This window comes from Anas platyrhynchos, chromosome 1, assembly GCF_047663525.1.
Source record: "Anas platyrhynchos isolate ZD024472 breed Pekin duck chromosome 1, IASCAAS_PekinDuck_T2T, whole genome shotgun sequence".
In the NCBI taxonomy this organism is placed as follows: Eukaryota; Metazoa; Chordata; class Aves; order Anseriformes; family Anatidae; genus Anas; species Anas platyrhynchos.
Genome location: NC_092587.1, coordinates 190,856,122 through 190,870,993, shown reverse-complemented (window position 1 = coordinate 190,870,993; position 14,872 = coordinate 190,856,122).

Genomic DNA, 14,872 nt, shown 5'->3' with positions numbered 1-14,872 from the left:
ATCTTACGGTTGAATGATGGCTCTATGGACCAAGAAAGGGTGAGAGAATAGAAATTAGTTATGAGATTTTGTTATTCAACAGACAGCTTCCATAGCCCTGCCTCCCAACTCCAGCTGCTGGGTGTCTCTCGTGGTCAGTTCATCTCCCTCATCAGGAATTTTCAGGAACCATTTGCTAGGAAGTTTCTTATTAAACAGTGACAGTAATCCTAGCCTCTCTGGCAGCTATCCCACCATTTCTTTTATCTCATCCCAGCTGACAATAGCCAAGTATTTAGCTTCATCTGGTATGGTAACTTCTCTGAAGATTTTGTGGCTGTTACAGCTTAGAGACTTAAACTTCATCATCACTGAATATACATATATATAAAGACACTCCCAGCATGCATAGCTTCAACCAAATCTGCAAACTGAATGACCCCAAGCAACTAATGATTCTCTCAAATTTTATTCTGTCATCAACAGGAGGGTTTGTTTGTTTGTTTGTTTTTAATGGAATGACCATATCATTTTGTCAGGCAAAGGCTTTTCATAGACTTCACAGTACAAGTAAAACCTGGTAACATACACCATTGAAATGCTCACTGGCTGTGTATTTTCCAAACACTGCCCTTTTCCAGGGTAAAATTTATTGAACCCCACTTCTTGTTGTGATAGACACTTCAAGATTTCTGTTTGAAGAGAGAGAACTCATTTCAGCTCAAGTACAGAGTAAACTGGATCTATGCTTTTTAACAGCAAGGCAAAAAATAAGATGTTTCGTATAACAGGGTATTTGTCATTACTGGATGAATACTATGAAGTTTAATGTGGAAGAAATTGTTGAAATAATAATTAGACTTATTAGGGAGCTGTTTCTCTGCTGTAAAACAAGGGAATCACTTAACAACCTGTGAGGAAGGAAAGCATCCACTGTTATTTACTAAGGCTTTTGAAATGAATTATTTTAAGATGATTATTGCATCTCTGAAAGACACTAGTTATTTTTAGTGTTCCGCCATAAAGACTTTATTAGTTTTCTACATGTGAAAATAAGACTTCTGCCATAGTGATGCACACACACTCACAGACAGAACATTTGTTAAATAAACTAATTTATGGAGACCTTTACACAGCATAATACTCACAAGAGAAATTGAATCTCTCACACAGGGTAGTCAGCTGCTGTCTGGTTGGCAATGGGGGTTTGCAAGGGGCACTGCAGCAGCATCTTCAGCTGGATAAAGTGAGAGACCCCAGACTGCTGTCGTGGGGATTTTTTTCTATCCAGATGGGTTATGGTCCTACATGATCACTCCCACACCAACAAAATCTATTGCTGCTGATTTTCTTCAACTATGCAAAAGCCTTTTATGTCTTAAACATGTACGAGACTCTCCTATGTGACCATTTCCTCTTCTGCAGGAACAGTTTTGACTGACCACATAGGTACCCTGATTACATACAGTTTGGTCAGTTCTGCCTCAGGAATGGCCTCAGGGAATCTCTTGGAAGGACTGAGTTTCCACCCAGGATGTTACTCAGCATACCCAGGCAGGCCAGTGGTGCCTATGCAGCAGCAGCTGCTCAGGGGTAGTCTGGAGGGCTGCTCAAATTCTCCCTCTGAAGACCAGCTGTCAAATTTGGTCAATTGCTTTACAGTGAAGCCAGCAGGAATTTGGCCAAGCACTTTGTTGCACATCAGTCCATTGAACCAAACCAGTCCCATGTCTCATCTATGCAGAGAGTGGCTGGGGAGTTCCTGGACATGCCAGGGAATGAGTGACTAAGTGTACTGGCAATGTACACAGGCAGATCCCTGCTATCACAGATATAACTACATGGCAAACTTCAATTTCATTTTCCTATCAGACTTATAAGTAAAATTCTATAACTCTTGTGCCAGTAGGTATATTTGGTTAACAGAACTTCAAAGGAAGGACAGAGATCAATATCTGAGTCTTTTGTCAGACTCAATCTACTAAATTACTGTAGCACAAATTTCATATTTCAGTATTATAATGACATTCAGTCTGCCTCAGGATGTTTTGATTTTTGAGATTGTCCTCAGGTTTATTTTTGAATTTTCTTGTCATTATGAAATGCAGAAAAAATGCAACCCCACCACAAGCCCATTGCTGCTGAACAGATCTGAAGAGAATATGCATTTGCTTATGCCAGTGCAAAGGAAAATCAAATATCTCACAGCTCTTCTTGCAATTTAAACTGCTATTTATTTCCCTGCATAGTAAGCCACTACTTCTTTCCACTATGTTTTTATTTGCCTTGTTTCCCTTGTTCTATAGCTCATGCATAATTTCACACCTGCATAATTTCTGAAGAACTAGGATTTGGCTTATCAATTTAAACAATAAAGACAGACCACTGAAAGAAACACACAGACAGCCTCTTCACAGGCTGAACTGAATGGGCCCAGGCTGTTTATGCCAACAGAGATTTCCTGTTTGCAGCTGTCTGAGAACTGTTTTACTCTTAATAATGTTATAAGACTCACAAAGCAAAAATCAAGTGTAAAAAGTCCCACAAGAGATAAGAGGAAGAGTTCAAAGAATTTAATGCAGTAGTGAAGCACAAATTGAGAATGTGTCCTGTGATGAATACTAGGCAGTTTGAAGAAAAGGACTTTTCTAAGAAGTTCTTCAAGGGTAGGCATGACGGACTTTTCTACAGACAAGTCCGTATACACCAGGTTGGTGTTTGGTGAAGCATAGCACAGATTATGTGCAAACCTTCCTATCTAATCCTTGTAGCAGCACTTCAGGAAGGTAGTCAACATATTAGAATGGAAGATGAGATTTCAAAGAATTACAGCATCGGCCTCTTCTCACTGATAACTAGTGATAGGACTAGAGAGAATGGCCTCAAATTGCACCAGAGGAGGTTCGAAATGAGGAGACATTTCTTCTCAGAAAGAGCAGTCAGGCATTGGGACGGGTTGTCCAGGGAGGTGGTGGAGTCACCGTCCCTGTGGCTGTTCAAGGAAAGGTTGGACGTGGTGCTTAGGGACATGGTTTACTGGGTGACATTGGTGGTAGGGGGGCGATTGGCCCAGATGATCCTGGAGGCCTTTTCTAACCTTAATGATTCTGTGATTTAAGTTGGAAGGTTCCTCTGGAGGTCATCTGGCCCAACATCTTTTTCCCCGGGTTTTGTACCACTATCAGGTAAGGCCTGGTGCACACCCAGTTATGCTGCTGGGAAATGGATGATAATCAGGCTGGAGATCAAACAGAGGAGATGGATCAGCCCCTCACAGATAAAGAGCAAGGCAAGAGCACTGCCATGAGCCAGAGATTTAATATATAAAGAGTCAGATGTGCCCTTTACCAGAAATAAGCTTTAAGCTGCAAGAAATAGGCTTAACCCCAAATTTAATATAGGGGTGCATCTCCATCTGGAAAGTGATATTGCTGGTGTGACTAGGGGAGGAGGGGTCTGAGCAAGAATGTAATACCAGGCAGCAGGATGAAAGGAATCCCCTAAAAGCCACTGTGCTCCCAGAGAGCAGCTAACCTGACATTTGCTTAACTGCTTTCTGGTATTATGCATTGTGTGCAAGACTGTGGTCTCCAGTTTCCAGTTGTTTCCAGTTGAGTATACTTGACACAGTGCTGTTTCTTCAAGGACCGGTGCCATCTCAAAGAACTGAGTTTACTCCCCCAGGTGCAGTCAGATTCAGGACTGTTGCCAAAGGGTGTTAAACATCAGAGCAGCTTTGGACAGGAAAGTGCAGCCTTTGAGATACTCTTCTGTTTATCTACCCTGCAAAGCTCTCTAGACTGTCCCAGGAAAGGGGGTGGAAGTGTAAAGCAGATATATGTGTAAATCTAGAAGTATAAATTGGATTCTATGTCTGCCTATTCAGTGCAGTATAGGGAAAGCATTACACAACATTACCAAGACAAAACACCGAGGAGCTTCCTGAAGCTCCAGTTAGAAATGAGTCTTTCCTTTTCTGGAGCTCAATAAATGGCTGAAACTTTCTTGGAGATGCACCAATGGTTCCACAGCTTTGCTACAGTGCAGCTAATACTGTGCTGAAATGGGATCATGACATACAATAGAGGCACAGCAAACCACATGAGGGTAGGTCATGCTATTGCAAAATAATTTATGCAAGGAGCAGCATCATCGGGTACTGTGGAGGCAATTATGTTTATTATCTGCGAGCCCGTGGTGACAGTAAATGTGCGCTGCAATAGCTATATCTCACCAACGCAGTAGTCACCCACGTTGCTGAAGTGGTCATGGTCATTTTACCAATTACAACAAAGTAATATCTCATGAAAGTTATTAAACCTGCTAACATAACAGTGCCTGCTACATGGTTTTAATATTCCACTATTTATATTTTAGTTTATTGCAATAAGAAGTCTGAAGTATCATTATTTTCCTACTGGGACTCAAGGCTGTGCATAGGCTTTTTCCAGCCCTGCAGGGGAGGACAATTAAATGCTCCAGGTTAAAACCTGATAGACCCATGTGCTGTTCAACAGGTTGAGACCACAGTGTTTTTTTTTCACCCCAAAGGTACAGTGTCATATTGCAGTGGAGTGAATGCAGGAACTATCCTGCCATAATACAGATTTAGGATTAGAGTGTTTATATGGGGCTGCTTTCTAGAAAAATGAAATTAAATGTGCAGAGCTCCATGCTAGAGCCTTAAACCAAGCCTGGATTTCTTTCAGTATGTCGTTTTCTGCTGAGAAGGGAAATATGGTCTTGATGCAAAAATTACTAGAGGGGGATTTGCATCGAGAGTTGTGATGATCAGACTAAGTGATAATAATGAATTTTCCTGTTGTAAGAATCAGCGAGGATGTCGAAGCATGTGATATCTTTGGGTTTTGCTGACATCTCCTACTGCTGCATCCACCCAGCATCCCAGTGTTGTTTGTCTGCCTTCTGGAAATGAGCAGACAGTACAGAAACAGGGCAAGGAACTGAAAAGGTCCCAGATATGGTCCCTAGGCAGATAACTTCCCAGCTGGTCTACTGGCAAATCCAAAGGGAAAAATGGGTGTGCTCCCAAGGCACCAAAACTTCCAACAGTTTTTACTGTTCATTAAAAGGTGAATTTGTGCTCTGGAACTTTTCTTAAGTTATTTTGTCAGATCTTAAGTCAGATCTTTTGGCAAAGTTTCGTGAAATGTTGCATCAAACTCTAGAATCTCATGCAACACATTTAAACCAATTGCCTCTTTGGTGGCATCTCCTGTACACTTTTTTTTTTTTCCACTCTCTGAGTATGCCAAGAGAAGAATCTTTCTGTTTCTCCCCATTGTGAAAAATGAACTATCTCTGGCAGACTTATTTTGTACCAGAAAAGGTCACCAAGTGAGTCAAACTGTGTTTCTGTACTACCAGTTGAAAAACTGTGCAGTCATGAGCATTTGAAAAAACATCAGGGACTGTCTTGGTCCGAATGTTGCAGAAACAGCCAAGAAGTCACCTTTTAAATAATAACAAAAGTAATGTGTATATTTCGTGGAAGTTGCTACAGAGAAATTTAAGCAGTCTCAGCTCAGTCAGGACTACAAACAGCAGAAAAAAAAAAGGCTGAATTATGAACATCAGTTCTGTGTGAATTGGCAAAAGAATGTGTTAAAAAAAAAAAAAAAAAAAAAAAAAAAAAAAAAAAAATGAATCTACACAACAGATCAAAGCATGGGCTTCCTTTCCCCAGGAGGGCAGCCTTCCCTGCCTTCATGTTATCTCCCCATCACTTTTGCTCAGTCCAACATGACCAGGGAATACTCTCACTGGGGAACTGCCTTCTCCTTGCTTGCTGACTGTACTTCTCCTTGCTATCTCCTTGCTTTTCTAATTCCTTCAATATACACTGTTCAAATAGTCCCGATTAGTTCTGTATTATTTCGCCTTGGTTAACTGGATCCTTCCCTCCTCTTTTTTCAAAGATATTTTGTTTTTTCTACCATTTACATAAATATTTACTTCTTACTAGATTTCTCCACCACATCTCTCCTTTTAAGACCATTGGTTTTTAGGTCCATTTTTCCACTTCTACCATGTCTTCTACAAAAGCGTGGAGGGAGGGAGGAGGAATTCACAAACACTCCTAAAGTGCCATCAATGAGTCATTGCACTAGTCTATTAATTTCTGAGTGAGATTCCACCCTTTTAAAAATTGATGACATTGGAACTTAATTAAGGAATTAAGATCCTAACTGTATGCAGTGACATTGAAAATTGTATCACACAGATTAAAGAAGGAATGCACGCTCATGACATTAATAATTTGCATAAGGGGAGAAAATGAGTGGGAGTACTGCAACAATTAATACAGAGAAGTCCCCACTGGACAGTGAGAGAGGCAATGAATTTATTTTCTTGCATTTCATTAACAACAAAGGTTGTAAGGAGTATGTTGCACTATTCATGTGTGGGCAGTAGTGAATCCACCATTATATTTTGTGGTGATCTCTGAATAGTAGCTGCTTGAATCCTTTTTAATCAAACAAAAGTTGTGGCTTTAACCATTTATTGGAGAGGAGAGACAGTGGAGTGAGAAGTGTCTTTCAGAAAAAAAAAAAATAAAAAATGTCTTTAGCTCAGTGTTTATTCTAAATGACAGCTTTTGTACCCAGGAGCAGCATGGCTGAGCTCTGTCCGGGTGTATCATGGTGCCACTGCTCCTCTCACTTTTCTCATCTGTCTTGTTGATGTCTGATGAAACATCTCTGGGGTCCTCCTGGGCACACACCTGTGAACAGCTTTGCTGGGTCAGCCTGAGGGTTCATGCAGACTGGTACCCTGTCTGGGGGCATGCTGTATGTGCAGTAGAATAGAGTTTGAGTGAGAAAAATCAGTGATTTCTCCAGGTACATGCTTGTCCTGACTCATTTCCAAGATACATATACATGACCTTCCCTACAAGGTCCAGGAACAGGTACCAAAATGATGGTGGAGTGCCGATACTCTGTGGAAAGGCAAAATGAAACACTAATCAGTGTCAGCACACTTCATCTAGATTTTAAAAATGCATCAGAAATAATAACAGCTGTGACAATTACAGCTCCCTTAACAGAAGTATCAAACTGAGTTTTAAAGTGAATTGGACATTACCATTCTCCTGGTTTAAGAATCATATGTTCTCTCCTTTGGGTCTTCTCCACAAATCCAAAAACAAACAAACAAACAAACAAACAAATAAATAAAAAGCCTTAAAGCTGATACATTTATATTACATATACATATAAATAAATAAATAAAGCCCTAGTTCCCCAGATGAAGACATAAACACTAGCTTCAACCCACTGCTGCTGCAAGGGTAAGAGAACAGGACCACTCCAGCCCAACCTTTGTGGCCTCTGCCTGCCTTCTTCTAGGGTAGTTATAGCCACACTGTTGGCTTTAACAGACATTAGGGGTTTATCTTCCTTGACACCCACCACTTTTTAACCCTTTCATACTACTCATCACTTCCCAGTTCCCCATGCCTCACTGGGCATCCTGTCCTTGCATGTGAAGGCACAGCAACTTGCAGTAAGGTCTTCCACAAGCACATGAACTCCCTGTGGTGTTCCTGTCAGCAATTAGTTGGCCATTTTTAAGATTCAACAAGCATTTGCTCTTACAGACTTTGTTCTGCAAGGAAATTATGATGTCCCCAGGGATGGAGATATTGATCAAATGATGTTGCCAGGTGTCGCAAAGCCAGAAGAGACTTGGCATGGCATGTTTTAGAAAAGGCAACATGACACTGTTCATGTTGCTAATACCCCTGCAGACTTGGCAAAAGGCAGTCACTGGAACTGCTTTGCAACTGTCTGCCTTGACACCAATACCTGGGATGAGCAGCATTGCTGCAACCTTCCCATGATCACACTGCATCTGTTGCATTGCTTCAGGCATGCTTGTTTTGAGGTGGGCTCGCTCACCTTCTGTTAATGGTGCTGCCTCAGCACCCACTGGCTCAGGGTACTATCGAAGCACAATCTGCCCCATAGTCGACACCTTACTAGTGGTCACCCAAAATACTTCATGTGGTGTAAAAATTTGCTTTCTTGGCCTCAAAATCATGCTGTGAAACCATATCACTGGTTGTGGCTGTGGGATCATAGAAAATAGAATCACAGAACGGTTTGGATTGGAAAGGACCTGAAAGACTACCTTATTCCAACCTGCCTGCCATGGGCAGGGACACTTCCCACCAGACCAGGTTGCTCAAAGTGCCATCCATACTGGCTTTGAACACTTACAGGGATGGGGCATCCACAGCTCCTCTGGGCAGCCTGTGCCAGGGCCTCAACAACCTCACAGTAAATTTTCTCCTTATATCTAATCTAAATCTACCCCCTTTTAGTTTAAAGCCATTAGTCCTTGCTTTGTCATTCCACTCCCTGACAAAGAGTCCCTCCCCAGCTTTCCTGTAGGCCCTCTTTAGGTACTGGAAGGCCACTTTGAGGTCTCCCCGGAGCCTTTGCACAAATCCAGGTAGATGATGTCAGTTGCTTTTCCCCTGTCCACTAATGTTGTAACTCCATTGTAGAAGGCCACCAGATTTGTCAGGTATGATCTGCCCTTAGTGAAGCCATGTTTGCTGTCACCAGTCACCTCCTTATTTTCCATGTGCCTTAACAGAGTTTCCAGGAGGATCTGCTCTATGATATTGCTGGGCACAGGAGTGAGACTGACTGGCCTGTAGTTCCCCAAGTCTTCCTTTTTTCCCTTTTTAAAAATGGGAGTTATGTTTCTCCTTTTCTAGTCAGTGGGAACTTCACCAGACTGCCACGACTTCTCAGATGTGATGGACAGTGGCTTAGCAACTTCCTCTGCCAGTTCCCTCAGGACCCACGGATGTATCTCATCAGCTCCAATGGACTTCTGCACCTTCAGATTCCTTAACTGGACTCAGATCTGATCTGCTCCTACACTGGGTGGTTCTTCATTCTTCTAGTCCCTGCATTTGCCTTCTGAGGCAGAGGCTATGTGACTGAAGCTCTTGCTGGTGAAAACTGAGGCACAAATGTCATTGAGTACTTCAGCCTTCTACATATCCCAGGTGACTAGGTCTCCTGTTTCCTTCCAGAGAGGGCCCGCAATTTTTCTAGTCTTCCTTTTGTCACCAATATGCCTATAATAGCCTTTCTTGTTGCCTTTGATGTCCCTGGCCAAATTTAATTCTAACAGGGCTTTGACTTTCCTGTCTGCTCAGACAATGTCTCTGTATCCCTCCTAGGCTCTCTGTCCTTGCTTCCACTCTCTGCAGGCCTCCATTTTCTGTTTGAGTTTTCCCAGGAGCTCCCTATTCATCCATGCAGACTTCCTGATTATTTTTTTTTTAATTTTTGCCCAACTTCCTCTTTGTTGGGATGTATCAATGTAGTGACCTACTATAGACACTTATAATTGATGAGGTCCATTTTGATTTTCCAAAGTATCTGAGAAATTCATAGATTTTTCTGAGATAGAGAAGAATTTTTCTTGATTCAAATGTAAAATGAATCACCCTAAATTGAAGCATAATCATTCCTTTTTCTACTAATAATCTCCTCTGTGGTGGCAGAAAAAGAAGTTACTTCTTTGAATGCCAGCAGGGACACCAAGAGATAATTCTTTTCTCTTTATAATCTACAGTCTCCAATGCTCAAGCTAATTTTAAAACCCCACTTATCCTAGGATTCAAGATTATTACTACTGCTATTAGTGGTTGTTCAGCAGAGCATTTATATAATGGACTACAATATTATGCTTTTGTGATTTAAACAGAAGCTCAATATCTCCTGACAGTAGATTTTTGAATGGTTTTCTACAGGTAATAGCAGCATCTGTCTTCTTCTTACCCCCTTAGAAAGTCCTACCTAGCCTAGCATCGCCTTCCATTTTCCATTTTTTCTAGAACACTGTTTTTAGATAGATTTGTGCTCATTTCAGTTTAAGATCTGTTCTAGATTCTAGCTTAAGACTGTTTTCATGCACCATTCTTGAAAGACACCATTACTATATGAAGAATTGTAAAGCAAAGCTTAGAAGTAATACAAGTACACACACAAATAAATATATAAATTTGACAGACTACAAAAATAAAACATATATTTGTTTCACATTACATGGCCAGGATTTACACTGTAACCTTCTCAAATAATTCAGTTATCCCAGTGTTTTCTAGAGTCCTCAGAAATGGAGGTATTCAGTATTGCCTATGCTTCCCTCTACTAAAGGTTTTATAAATGAGGACCTAAAAATCTGCCATGCAAAACTTACTGCATATGTACTACGTGCAAAAAATTGCCTTATTTAGAAATAATGCTGTTGAAAAAATGCAGAATAAGAACGACATACAGCTTAGTTTCATAATATGTTTAAAAAAACAAGGCTTAGCATAACTTGCAAAAACACAAGTGCCCACATTGTTAAAAACATGCTATTCCCACTTCTGAAAACATAATCAAAGATCTTAATGGGAAGACCTTTGTCCATCATAATAGCCAGATGCAACATATGAAGTTTTTGTGAAATGTCTTTTTACAAAAAATGTCAACTAACTACAGATTTGTAATAAATGAGGCAACTCAGAAAGAATGAATGGTGTGGAAGGGGATCAGCTCACAATTTATACAGATATTTACATGAGAGGAATCATTTCTGACTACAGATTGGCCTCTCTCACCTGAGATGGTGAAGTCTATACTGTTGGGGAAGGAGCATAGTGAAATTTCAGAGCATTTTGACAATGCACTGAGCATTTTTGTGTGACTCTGTGTTAGTGAAAGGGCTGGAGAAGCTTTGAGCCCATTTTGGGGAAGAAAATATTAGAGTCTGTGATATCTAGCACAAGATGTCTTAATCTTTTACAGGGATGCTTTTTGATATTCTGATAATGTAATATTTAGTAATGTAAATGGAAAAGCAAATCCACTTCTCTCACATACTGGTGTCTTCAGATCTGAAAGAACCTATGGGTCAAAAACCATAAATCTATCCTGCACACAAGAATGGGAGGTAAGAAATGAAGCTAAACACTTTGTCATAACCCATTATCCAGCTAAGCTATTCCCAAGGAAAATATTGGAAAGAAAAAAAAAAAAAAAGAAAAAAAAAAGTATTTTATAGTCCTGGTTTGATTCTATTTGATATAGAGCAATCCAAATATTTTATTTTATAGTATTTTATATTTAAACTTAATATTTATAGATTATATGAAATATTAATAGGTGTACTGGAACAAGTAAATAATGCCATTAACAGCATGCAGAACCTGTCCTATAATGACTCAAGTGCTTGACAACAGGTCTATTTCTCACCTGACTCATGGCCAGGCTGCTGGCACTGTTGAGGGACCATCTAAGGTTCACAGGACTCAGACCTGAGCAGTCACGTGCAGTCATAGGATTTTCTGAGAGAGAATTGAAGATTGCAATAACAACAAAAAGAAGAAAGCAGACAGTCTTTTTTGGCTGAAGAGCATTGTATTCAGCTTACCAGTCTGCTCCAAGGGTTTCTGATCACCACTGATTTTATGTGCAGCATAATAAACTCTGACAGCTCCAGGCAGACAACTGAAATAAAAGCACTATTTGTTCTTTCACTGTCACCATAGGACAAGCAGTCTATCTGGATCTATGCACTGTAGGATTTTATTGATTTTCTGAAAGTAATTACGATACAGCATGATATACAAGAAAAAATAACAAGTGGCTACTATTACCAGAAGTAACAGAGATAGGAGGAAAAAAATGCAAATAATATAATATTCTGTCAATTTCCATGGACTTTAAGAGACATTTTCAGGTTCAAATGAAATAAATCTTATCACAGTTCTTCTCACTTGCAAATATAAATACTCAAATCATTGTATTACAAAGTTAGATATATTAGCAGCTTGTTATTCAAGTTTCTTTTAGTATTTTTCTGGATCATATGTAAAGTTTTATCATTTATGAATGCACTCTGGTACAAGTCTTGTACACTGACAAAACACAAACCCTTCAATCTTAGTATGATTAGTTAGTTTCCCCTTCAAAGAGCGTGATCTTTTCTTTTTTTTCTTTTCTTTTCTTTTCTTTTCTTTTCTTTTCTTTTCTTTTCTTTTCTTTTCTTTTCTTTTCTTTTCTTTTCTTTTCTTTTCTTTTCTTTTCTTTTCTTTTCTTTTCTTTTCTTTTCTTTTCTTTTCTCTTCTCTTCTCTTCTCTTCTCTTCTCTTCTCTTCTCTTCTCTTCTCTTCTCTTCTCTTCTCTTCTCTTCTCTTCTCTTCTCTTCTCTTCTCTTCTCTTCTCTTCTCTTCTCTTCTCTTCTCTTCTTTTCTTTTCTTTTCTTTTCTTTTCTTTTCTTTTCTTTTCTTTTCTTTTCTTTTCTTTTCTTTTCTTTTCTTTTCTTTTCTTTTCTTTTTTCTTTTCTTTTCTTTTCTTTTCTTTTCTTTTCTTTTCTTTTCTTTTCTTTTCTTTTCTTTTCTTTTCTTTTCTTTTCTTTTCTTTTCTTTTCTTTTCTTTTCTTTTCTTTTCTTTTCTTTTCTTTTTTCTTTTCTTTTCTTGGAAGACAATGCTGACCTCTCAGCATGAAATAACTAATTCGGCTGCCCAAATACTGTATCATTTTATAGTATCTAAGAGATTGATGTGGCATTGGTAAATGTGGCCCAGGATCTACAGGAGACCTTTCCATACTTAGAATCTAGAAGTCAAGCAAGATGAACCAGGGCATCTCAAAAGCAGAAGAGGTCCGTGTTTAGGAAGCCAAAGCAGTATCCCATGCAGTTATTGATAATTAACTTTCTTTATCACATTTTTAAAAAAATTCAGTATAAAAGTGATGGCTGAAGGTGCTTTACTTGTTAGTTCTAGCACCACATAAAACAAGGAAGGGTACAGAGAATCACAACCCTGATCTACTGGGAGATATGCTAGATGGCAACTCAGTCATTTCTATTTTTTGACTATATTCTTAAGATGCATTACCTTCTGCCTCCTTAGTCTAGCAAAGCAGCAAGCAATGCAAGCCCTTAAAACATTTTGATGGTACTGTATTCTATGCTCAAAGACATACCATTTCAACAGATGCACTTAAAATGTTTTATATATGTTATTTAAAAGACGCATGATCCACTGGAACAGAAACAGGTCAATGAATGAATTATGTTTCCCTTAGGCTTTACATTGCCATCAGTCACAGGAATATATTACTTTCCTGAATGCAGATAATCAGAATTATACACAGCATTCCAGATACAATCCCACAAGTACCTCATGCAATGACACTGATATTTCCTTATATCTATCAAAAACATCTCTCTTGTGGTTGCATTTGATTTTCTCATATGACATTAGTGGCTATAATCATACACTTCTCAGTCAGTACCCTTCTATCTCTTTCTTCTTCTGTCATTTCTAAATTATGAGTTTCCAGTTATTACAGGAATACCTGCAATTAATCCTGGCACACATTACTTATCCTTTCATCCTATTTCTATTTTATGTCTGAAGGCTGTTCCATTCTTCCCTTATTTCATTTGGCTATTACTGTGTTGATAAGAACTCCCATTTTTGTGCCATCAACAGATATAATCACTCCTCCTCTGCACTAAGATCTTTAATGAAAATATTGAATAAAACTGGTCCTCGATTTCAGTTTCCATTCCACTTAGCCTGTGCATCTCACACATGCCTATAAACTAGGATGCTAGTAAAACAAAATTAAAGTATGTGATATGCTGTTATATACAGAGTGAAGAAAAGCATTTGCTTGTGTAGACTACAGCAGTAGGTCCTTTACTCAGAACTATTTTTTAATTTTCCTTACCTGTGTACTGAAATAATGGAGGATGTAAGAAAACTTAAATAATCATTTTTGCTTAGAGCTGTAATTAAACACATCTCAGACTTAATCCTGTGAGATTTGTGCTCCAGGAACTCTGGTATACTCAACACATCAAGAAGTGTTTCCCACGATAAAATGTTGAAACAGCCCCAAGTCCTTGTAACACGAGTCTTGCCCTACTGTCTTTATCTTCTTAGTCCACATGATTTTTTCTTTCCCAGGAACAAGAAAAGTCTGTCAAAGATCGCATGAAACTTGTTTGCATTGAGAAGTTTCAGCAGAAATCTACTGTTTAGATCTGTCCTTGTATGAACTCATCAGGCAGTCTTTCTTTCTCCAGCCAATATCCTGTGAATGCTCCCAGGAGACAGCTCACTTCTTTTTCCCCTGAGATTAATGCTAATGTCCAGTCTGTGTATTGTTTTTAACAATAAGTTTCCAGTACATTATGGTGTTGCATCCTGGTGCTGGTATTACTTTCAAATTCTCTTCCTACTATTCCTCCCCCAGCCAACAGTTCATCCTGGCCGGTCTTCTCCCATTGTATCCCATATAAGAGTATATACTCTTATAGAGTATGAAAACAAGCTTTTCAGATGTCTTGAAAGGTCCACCTACCCAACAACCTGTCTGCAACAACATCCAGTGGTGAATGCTACTCTAGGGAAAGCATAACAAGAATCACGAGACCTCTCTGGTACGCTCTCTGAGACTCCTGAACACAAGCATTAGGGGCTTACTGAGCTGGCAATAGCATTCAGTTCAACGTGTTTAAAATCAGCTGATGAATCTAGCCTCCATCAACTTTTCTAATTGCTTCTATTTTAGTCTCTGAAATATTCTGTTGGCACTGAAAGCCACAATTTGATTACACAGTCTGTGAAAAAAGTACTTTCTCTTACATTACTTTTTTTTAATCTGCTGCCTGTAACTTCATTAAATGCCCTCTAATTGTGGCATTGTAAGAAACACAATAATCATCTTCTATCCATTTTCACCATAGTGCTCAGAGATCTTTATCATAGCCATGTCTTTTCAAACCTGAGCAATTCCTGTCTATTTAATTTCTGGAAGATATGCAACATTTTTCATAGCTG